This window comes from Podarcis vaucheri, assembly GCF_965113315.1.
Source record: "Podarcis vaucheri genome assembly, chromosome: 16".
NCBI classification, from domain to species: Eukaryota; Metazoa; Chordata; class Lepidosauria; order Squamata; family Lacertidae; genus Podarcis; species Podarcis vaucheri.
The window spans coordinates 2484172-2493783 of NC_138754.1; positions in this window are offsets into that span (position 1 = coordinate 2484172).

Sequence of the window (9612 nt, forward strand, 5' to 3'; positions counted from 1 at the left end):
TGGCCAGATTTAACGTTCTGCCCTCTGCCCTGTTGCTAGGCAGATATGAGGGCAAACCATATGCGTCACGCGTTTGCCCATGTGGCTCATCGGAAGTGGAAACAAGTCTGCATGTATTGCTGCACTGTAGTTACTACGAGGATCTACGCCTGACCTTTATTGCCCCAGTTCTACAAAAGCGTAAAAATGAACCAGAACTCCAACGTATGAGAGCCTTGGTAGAAGATAAGGTTCCTGAAATTACCATCAATGTGGCCAAATTTTGTGTAGCCGCTATTAGGCTCAGGAAACAAGAGCTTTCCAATGTCAATATGCAGGCGAAGGCAAATACTTAATTTTATGTATGTTGTCTAATTTTAAATTGCTGTTATGGCCTAATCTGTATTGAAATTGTCCTTTGTTTTTCCCCCGGTGTTATTCTTCGCTGACTAGCTGTACGAGTTAATCTGGTCTGTGACCGTTTAATAAAATTTGATTTGATTTGAGTATGCAATAAGGGCCAATTTGCCGTCAGACAGGGGGCCTTTCAGGTGTCATTGCACTTCACCTCTCATCACCCCTGTGCATGATGGGAGTTGGAGTCCACCGCCATCTGGAGGGCCTCATGTTGGCTGCCCCTGACTCGCAAGACGTTCTTAGAAAGGAATTTGTCTCCCACATGGGGAGAGATCCTCTTGAGGCCCTTCTCTGTCCTTGGAAGTCTCTCCCCCCCTGCCCACAGCCAACCGCGTAGGAAAACGGCGGTGGAGCAAATGCTAGTTTTACTCAGAGTAGACCCATTGTCGTCAATAGACGTGGCTAGCTTAGGGTCACCCTCAGTGGGTCTGCTCTGAAAAGAACTTAGTTGGACGCAACTGTAGTTTGGAGCAGAGAAAGAAACATTCAGAGGTTTTTAGTGAGTGACGTTGGGGAGCATTTAAGTGGCTACAAAACAAAGTGGCTACACTCCTATGTGTAAGGAGGGTTGGGCTAGAGACCCCGTCTGCCTGTATTTTTGTGTTGTGGAGCACCACCCAAAGGCTTCAAGCTGGGACACAGCTCTCTGGTGTGTGACCGCAGCATTTGTGACAGGGAGTGTTGTCTCTATACTCCACTTCTCCCACCACCAGCATTGTCGGAGCCTTGGGGCGTGTAATTTTCCCAGGGAACCCAACTTGCCATAATGAGGGTACTGAGGATCATGGGGAAATTCATTTCCCTAGTACCTTTTGAGTGGAATTCTATACGTTGTTGGACTGGGGGCAGAAACCTCACTAGTGGCAGAGCAGCCAGGCAGAAGGTTTGAGAGCTCAAACCTGGATTACGGGGGAGAGATTAGACTTCTTTGTTCTTCTGTTGATGTCACTTAGGCTTGTCAGGGAATGAATTTGGTTCATAGCTGAGGCAAAAACTATTCTACTTTGTTGGGAAGCTGTGCAGTCTGTCAAGCTCAATTAAAAATAAAAGGGAGGCAGATTCATCCATAACTACTTGACTATCTGTTAACTCTCCTGGCACTTTGCTGAGTGTTCTGGAAAACAGTGTTTGCCAAAATAAAAGAATAAAAAGCTTTGATTGGTTTGTGTGTGTGTGTTTTCTCAGAAGGAAAATTTCCCTTGCTTGCTCTCAGTCTGCCAAAGACATTGGGTCAACTGTCTTTCAATCAGTCCAGCAGTCCATCTTAACAGAGTTCCCAATGTTAAGAAATCACCACCAGCTTAGTGGAAATATGCCGTTTCTTTCAATATTTATTGGGTTTCTCTCTCAACTCAGAGCTTCTGGATTAGCTTACAAATTGTTGGAGTGGGGGAATTATGTGGCAATGTTAGTCTTTGCATTTTCAGGACATGCAGTTTCCAGTAGAGGCAAGTTAGATCAAAGCAAAAGTCAGAGAACAGCAGGACCCTGGACAGGTCCCAAGAGGATCCAACTGGTCCGTGCTTTCTCTGCAGAGGGCCAATGAAATCCTAATATGGGCTGGTGAGATCTGGGTAGGCTCTGCTTCCCTGGAGGAATTGGCCTGGTTGGTTTAGGGAAGACATTTATGGGATGGAGATGCCACCACCAAGAAGCTTGAGCTCCCCTGATCTAAAGCAACCTTACCCAGTTTGGGTGGCCTTTCCCATTGGCTCCCCGCTGGTAGTCTTACGAAAACAAGGGAGCTATCCAAAGGACTCACCACATGGTATTATCATATGCAATCTATTGTGTCAATTGCAGGCAGGACAGGAAGGGAGGAGAAGCATGAATTTAGCCTAGCCTATGCACTCAAGAGGGATGAGGGTGGCGCTGTGGGTTAAACCACAGAGCCTAGGGCTTGCCGATCAGAAGGTCGGTAGTTCGAATCCCCGCGTCGGGGAGAGCTCCCGTTGCTCGGTCCCTGCTCCTGCCAACCTAGCAGTTCGAAAGCACGTCAAAGTGCAAGTAGATAAATAGGTACTGCTCCGGCGGGAAGGTAAACGGCGTTTCCATGCGCTGCTCTAGTTCGCCAGAAGCGGCTTAGTCCTGCTGGCCACATGACCCAGAAGCTGGACGCCGGATCCCTCGGCCAGTAAAGCGAGATGAGCTCCGCAACCCCAGAGTCGGTCATGACTGGACCTAATGGTCACGACTGGACCAAATTCCCTGGTATCGATGTCAAGCTCACTGGTCGGTAGTTACCTGGGTCTTCCTCCCCCCCCCCCCTTGAAGATGGAGACAACATTTGCCTGCCTCCAGGCTGCAGGGACCTCACCTGTTCTCCAAGAATTGTCAAAGATAATAGACAAAGGCTCTGAGATTACATCCGCAAGCTCCTTTAGTACCCTTGGATGCAGCTCATCAGGCCCTGGAGATTTGAATTCATTTAGATTAGCCAGGTGTTCCCTTACCACCTCTTTTCCTTTCCTGGACTGCTGCTCCCTTTCCCCCCATCATTTAGTCTGTTATCTCCAGGTTGGACACTTCTTTCCTTTTGGGTGAAGACAGAGACAAAGCAGGTGTTGAGTAGTTCCGCCTTCTCTCTGTCACCCAACAGCATTTCTCTGTGTTTCCCACGCAGAGGACCTACCACTTGCTTGTTCTTCCTCTTGCTTCGAACATAGCTGGATAAACCTTTGTTGTTACTTTTAACCTCTCTTGCAAGCCTGAGCTCATTCTGAGCTTTGGCCTGCCAGACCTTCTCTCTGCAAGTGTTGGCTACTCATCTTCCTTTGTGATTTCTCCTTTCTTCCATTTCTTATACTTTGTGGCTTAGGGCCCTCGTATTTATGGGACTGCCTCTCCTGGTTTGCCCCGCAAAGGACCTTAAGGTCCATGAATAATCATAGTTTAGAGGTTCCGGGCCCCAAGGAAGTCAGATTATCCTCCACCAGGGCCAGGGCCTTCTCAGTGATGGCTCCGACTTGGAGGAATGCTCTGCCCCATGAGACCAGGGCCCTGCAGGATTTAACCTCCTTCCGCAGGGCCTGTAAGAGCTATTCCACCTGGCTTTCAATTTGAATTTAGCCAGATCTTTTCTTCCCCTTCCTTCCCTCCCCTTTGGGATCCCACAGCTAATTCTCCCCTTGTCTCCTAGCTGGCCCAAATAGGACTAATTTAGCCAGCTAGCCCTGGTGATCATCTAATGTTTATTGGATAGATTTCCCCCCTAAATTGATTTTTGAATTCTGAATTTATTGTTATTCACATTTTATACTGTATTTTATGCTGTTTTTTGTTGCATCAATATGTTTGTTGTTAGCCACCCTGAGCCCAGTTTTCTGAACCAAGAAGGGTGGGGTATAAATAAAAATTTATTATTATTTATTATTATACAATATCTTCTTAAATCTCAGCACATCTGTAAGATTCTTATGCAGCTGCACCAGTTTATTTAGATGCCTCCCACTTTTCTTCCTCGTTGGAATTGTCTGCATGTATGCCTTCAATATTTCACCTCTAAGAAACTCCCATCTTACCATGTTGTTTAAACAATATTTCTACAATATAGTGCAATATAGTAATAGTGCAATATAAATTAAGAAATGTGAAGATTTGTGATAATTACGGAAAATTATCAGACATGTTGATGGAAGTCTAAAAGAAAAAAAGATATGTGATGAGTTTTTGATGTTTAATGATGTTATAAATTTGTTTTTATTGGAAAATTAATAAAAATCATATATATAAAAAAAGAAACTCCCGTCCATCTTGGACTTCCTTCTCTTTGGCTATTTCTGACCATGGGATCTCACCCAGTAGTTCTTTCAGCTTGTTGAATTCAGTCTAATTCTTGAAGTCCAGAGTGCATGTCCGAATACACTCAGTTTTCCCTTACCTCTGTATCGTGAAACCCAGGAGGACATGATCACTTTCTCCCAAGGTTCCCATTACTTCCACTTTGCTAATCAGTTGCTCCCTGTTGGTGAGGACCAGTTTCAAGACTTCTTCTTCCACTTTCTGGGAAATAAAGGATGAAGAAGCAGGGGTCAAGGAGGCTTAGATAAGCCCTGCTTTCTGTGAGTAAATGGTTGGCTGTGTTTGAAAAAAAGCATGAATTAAATTGCATGGTTGTTAAATCCTCACTCATGCTCAGCCTCATTTACAAAATGACTTGAATGAATTCCCACATTCCTCCTCCCTTTAATTCTTGCTTGCTTGCAAAACGGACATGAGTAAGACTGTGCTGTAGACACTGGCACTAGACTCTTATCTCCAATTTGGACTAATTACACCATTGACCCTTTGGATAATGAGATCTTAAGCGAGCTGCTCATTCCGTCTGGGTCATCCTCTTCTCACAAACTGGAACATTGCAGTGCAAAATGGAACAAAAAGAGCCACTCTTACCATTATTATTTTGTTGTTTCCAAAGTTAGTCATACTCAGAGCAGATCCAAGAAAATTAATGGATGTGACTAACTTAGGTCTCTCTTTCCTTCAGTAAGTAGAACTGAAGCATTCGTATTATTCTTATGTGTAACAAATGTACAAAAGGTTATTTAAATGCAACTAAATGCAGTGCTTTTTTCTTTAAAAATGTTTAGGGGTACTCTCATTTTGACTCAAGAAAATCACCATTTTATAGTTCAAATCGGGGAAAATATACAGTAAATGGACAAAAGTACAAAGATTCACAAAATGTTTTGGGGTATGCGTCCCCCTGCGTCGTCCCCCCCAGAAAAAAAGCACTGACTAAATGCACAATTATGTGAATGAAATGGTCTAAGTGGACATTGGCTTTTGGTCCTGCCTGCTGTCAACATGTGGCCCCCAGAAGGATATGGACTAAAAAAAGCTTCTCTGCTCCTATATGATAAGATGCTTATAGAATCATAGAATTGTAGAGTTGGAAGGCACCCTGAGGGGCATCTAGTCCAACCCTCCTGCAAGACAGGAGTCACAGCTGAAGAATCCCTGATAGAGGGCCACTAAACCTCTGCTTTATAACCTCCAGCGCAGGAGAGTCCACTTCCTTCTAAGGAAGTCTGTTCCAACGTCAATCAGCTCTTACCATCAGGAAGTTATTCCTAATGGTATTCAACAACAGCAGCAAGAATACTCATCGCGAAGTATTGGAAAACACAAGATCTACCCACCCGGGACGAATGGCAGATGAAGTTGATGGACTATATGGAACTGGCAGAAATGACTGGCAGAATCCAAGACCAGGGAGAAGAGTTGGTGGAAGAAGACTGGGAAAAGTTTAAAGACTACTTACAGAAACACTGTAAAATTAATGAATGTTAGAAAAATGTTGGAATGAAATTATATGGCTTTAGTAGAAATGTTATAAGGAAATAAGTATAAATAGATTAATAGAGTATTAAAGGAAAAATAAGGTTAGAATGTGTTAAGATAATTATAGGATAGAAAACAGAGGAAGATGGAAAGGAATTGCTGAAACAATTAACAGAAGTGGAATACAAAAAGGGAGGTGTGAGGAGGTCGTGGAAATAAGTGAATGAAAGATAAGATATTGAAATTGTTTGATTTATTTTAAACTGTTTTTGTTTTGTTTTGTTAGTTTAATGTGTTTAATGTGTCAATGTTATGTAGTGTTGTTGTATTGTATTGTATTGTTTTTGTAGTGTTTAAATCATTGGAAAAGCAATAAATACTTTTTTTTTTTTAAAGGAAGTTATTCCTAATGTTTAGTCAGAACCCCAGTTCTTGTAACCTGAATCCATTGGTTCGTGTCCTGTCTTCCAGAGCAGCAGAAAACAACTTTGCTCCAGCTGACAGCCCTTCAGATATTTGAAGATGGCTATTTTATCTCCTCTCCGTCTCCTCTTTACCCTAATATTCAAAGGCAACACGATGACCAAGTATAACAATACGATGTCACTATAAACTCTTTGTATACTCTATACAGAACATTGAACAATATGAAATGTATGAAATATGCACTCTCTGCAAAACCAAATGAACAGAAATTCCCTAAATCTCTGAAAGTCACAAAATATGCACTCTTGATGGATTCTCTTGAAAACATAGAACCAAATAAGCACAAGTCTTATAGGTCTCTGAAAGTCTTTGTAGACTATGCAAGTCTCTGAGAGAAGCAAAGGGTCAGATTCTTATCTGGTGAAAACAAGTCGTTAAAGCTTTGTTTTATGACGTCCAACGCTGCCAAAGTGGTCCGCAAACAGAGGTAGTGAACAGTGATTCTGGATATACCCACTTTATATACATAATTTTATGACCACTGCTCCATAGCAATTGTTGTTATACAATTCCATTCACCATATAGATGGGTTTATGAAGCATTTCTGTATCCTTCTGCTGTGCTGAAGAAGAATTCCATGAAACAGTGGTTATATCAGAGACCTATAAGACTTATGTTTATTTGGTTCTATGTTTTCAAGAGAATCCATCAAGAGTGCATATTTTGTGACTTTCAGAGATTTAGAAGATGTGGCCAGCATGACTAAGCCGCTTCTGGTGAACGGGAGCAGTGCACAGAAACACTGTTTACCTTCCCACCGGAGCGATACCTATTTATCTACTTGCACTTTGAAGTGCTTTTGAACTGCTAGGTGGGCAGGAGCTGGGACCGAGCAACAGGAGCTCACCCTGTCGCGGGGATTCAAACCGCCGACCTTCTGATCAGCAAGCCCTAGGCTCTGTGGTTTAACCCACATTGCCACCCATATACACAGTATTTGTTGTTGTTTAGTCGTTTAGTCGTGTCCAACTCTTCTTGACCCCATGGACCAGAGCACACCAGGCCCTCCTGTCTTCCACTGCCTCCCGCAGTTTGGTCAAACTCATGTTAGTAGCTTTGAGAACACTGTCCCATCATCTCATCCTCTGTCATCCCCTTCTTCTTGTGCCCTCCATCTTTCCCAACATCAGGGTCTTTTCCAGGGAGTCTTCTCTTTTCATGAGGTGTCCAAAGTATTGGAGCCTCAGCTTCAGGATCTGTCCATCCAGTGAGCACGCAGGGCTGATTTCCTTAAGAATGGATCAGTTTGATTTTCTTGCAGTCCATGGGACTTTCAAGAGTCTCCTCCAGCACCAGAATTCAAAAGCATCCATTCTTCAGCGATCAGCTTTCTTTATGGTCCAGCTCTCACTTCCATACATCACTACTGGGAAAACCAGAGCTTGAACTATATGGACCTTTGTCGGCAAGGTGATGTCTCTGCTTTTTACAGAGTACACACACACACAAATGTAAGTAAATGCTGTGATTCCTGCATTGCCAGGGGTTAGACTAGATGTCCCTCAGAGTCCCTTCCAACTCTGATTCTAGAAGCAACTTGGAGAACCTTGGGTGACATGCAACTAACAGGTTTAATAAATGAATAAAACAAAATAGTCATTGCCTTTTCTTATCTCTGCAGATACAGCTACTCTGAGACCACTAACTAACCAGGGAAGGTGTGGTTCTGTCAGCTGCTAGAGTTGTCATGTAGCAAATGATAGTAATTCAGGATAAGAGAGGGAGGGGAAAACACTAAGGTAAAGGCCCAGGAAATGAGTTAAACAACCCATTTGGAGGAGGCGACGGTATAACGGGGCTGAGATGAGCTGGGCTAGAGATGAATCAAATCATCATCACAGAAGGGTGTTGCCTTCCACAGGTGCAATTAAGAACCGTATAAAAAGGGAGAGTGCCAGAGTATTCTCCACCCTGACTCTCCAAATCCAGCAAGCAGTTGCCATTTCTGACTTAGGTGAGTTGGTATCTTATGGTGTTTTATAACTCGTAGGATGGGAGTAGGGATATTCCAGGAGGTGGCTGGGGATAAGTCTAGAAGGAGCCTTGTTTTTTTGGGGGGTGGGATGGATGTTATCGAGGTTGAAGAAATGAAAGGGAAGATGATCAGGAGGAGGGATCCCATTTTCCATGAAGAACAGAAGAAGCTGAAAGTTGGAAGGGGAAATAAATTCACATGGGGAAATATTGCAGTGATTTATGAAGTTATGAATGGTATGCAGTGAGAGACATCCTAGGACCATCCATTTAAAGCTTACTGGGAGGAGGTTCGGGACGCAGGTGGCGCTGTGGGTTAAACCACAGAGCCTAGGACTTGCTGATCAGAAGGTCGGCGGTTCGAATCCCCGCGACGGGGTGAGCTCCCATTGCTCGGTCCCTGCTCCTGCCAACCTAGCAGTTCGAAAGCACGTCAAAGTGCAAGTAGCTAAATAGGTACCACTCCGGCGGGAAGGTAAACGGCGTTTCCATGCGCTGCTCTGGTTCGCCAGAAGCGGCTTAGTCATGCTGGCCACATGACCCGGAAGCTGTACATCGGCTACCTCGGCCAATAAAGTGACATGAGCACCGCAACCCCAGAGTTGTCCGCGACTGGACCTAACGGTCAGGGGTCCCTTTACCTAGGAGGAGGTTCATGACTTGGAATGAACATTTGGAATTCAGAAAATGTTACAGGGGCTTAGAAGGATTTAAAACAGATGAATGGAACCGGAGGGTTCCTTGATGACTGTTAGTCATGATAGCCAGACAGAGCATTTTCATCGACCAAGGCAGCCTGCCTCTGAATATTAAATGCTGGACACAATTAACAACAAGCAATGTCACGTGCTTAACGAAATGTTACAAATAGCCCAGATGAGGTGACATCAAGGCTTTCATTGATTAACGCCTCTAAATTAAATACAGTCGTACCTTGGTTTTTGAACAGAATGCGTTCTGGAAGTGCGTTTGACTTCCGAAATGTTCGGAAACCAAGTCGCGGCTTCCGATTGGCTTCCGGTTGCACAGGCACACTGGAAACAATAGCAGAAGGTGGTTCAGAGCTTCCCAAAAAACATTCGGAAACCGGAACACTCACTTCTGGGTTTTGATTGTTCGGGAGCCGTTAAGTGTGAGTACCAAGGAGTTTGACAACCAAGGTCCAACTGTCTGTGTTGTATTTCCTTTTGATTGTTCTAAACGTGACAGCCATCTATTTCGCTGAGTGACCGCATATTCTCACATTATTTCTTCTCTCCCATTTATCCACATCTTTCAAAACATTATCAGCTACTGCCACAACCCTCAGTATTTTATTTTATTGGTAAACTGGAAAGTCCTGAATACTTTCAATGATTGCCTGAAACCTTACATCTGCAGAACCTTCTAGAAGATGGCCTCCCTTCTGGACAGCATCCATGACATCAGCAGGGTCTTTTACAAGCACGCCTTGCGTCACGGGGATGACTTCA